The 940-nt window shown below is 31.1% G+C and overlaps 1 long non-coding RNA gene across 1 annotated transcript; it reads left to right on the top strand.

Annotated features, from left to right (window-relative positions):
* Window positions 1-11: 11 nt before the first annotated feature.
* Window positions 12-491, top strand: LOC105460108. Its single transcript, XR_975772.1, has 3 exons — window positions 12-189; window positions 269-355; window positions 441-491. It is a non-coding gene; the product is annotated as an uncharacterized LOC105460108 (long non-coding RNA).
* Window positions 492-940: the final 449 nt, after the last annotated feature.

Below are 940 nucleotides of genomic sequence, written 5' to 3'. Positions count from 1 at the left end.
TATGTATGTATGTATATTAGGTTTGCTGGAAATAAAGTATGTCTCAGAGACGTCTCTCAAAGATTTGGCGTATGTCCTGCAACAACTTTTAGGCAAAATGAACGAGTGTTAAATTTTTTAATTGATATAGCTCCAAATATAATCAAGTTTCCTGAGAATAAGGAACACTCTGCAACCGAATTCTTACAAGTATGTTGATACAATGTTATATTATATTAATTTATATATTATGTCATTTAAAGCATGAAACAATATATGTAACTTTAAGATTGCAGATTTTCCTAACGTATTAGGCTGTATTGATGGTACATCAATTAAGGTGATAACACCAGCACATAAAAGAAAGTCCACTTATGTGAATAGACATGACATTCCTTCAATTACTCTAAAGGGTATATGCGATGCTAATAAAAGATTTATTGACGTCTTTACTGTTCCAGCAAAGATCCACGATTCACGTGTTTTAAATCTGTCGGATATCAGTGAAAATTTGCCAGCAATATGTAAACGCAAATGTCATATATTGAGAGATGGAGCATATTCTATAAGAGAGTGGCTATTGGTTTCCTATAGAGATTATGAAAATCTGACGAATAAATAACGCAAATTTAATAAACGGTTCTGTGCGACACGAGTATTAATTGAAAATGCATTTGGACTATTAAAGAGCCATTTTCGACAACTTACGGAGTTACATATTTAGTGTTGATAAAATATCAAAATTTCATTATTTCTTGTGTTCTACACCATTTATGTATTGATAATAACGATAATTTTGATCTTGAATTCGATGTTAATAACGAAGATAATAACGAAGAACTGAATAATGAAGTTCGAGGAAAGCAAGAAACTCTACTTCGCAGATTGGACGAAATAAAAAGGAATGAATTATTGGAAGTACTGTTTCCGTGAAATAAAACGCAATACGATATACAAAAAA

Source organism: Wasmannia auropunctata, unplaced genomic scaffold, assembly GCF_000956235.1.
Source record: "Wasmannia auropunctata unplaced genomic scaffold, wasmannia.A_1.0 LD328867.1, whole genome shotgun sequence".
Taxonomy (NCBI): domain Eukaryota; kingdom Metazoa; phylum Arthropoda; class Insecta; order Hymenoptera; family Formicidae; genus Wasmannia; species Wasmannia auropunctata.
This window is presented reverse-complemented; position numbering and strand designations above follow the sequence as displayed.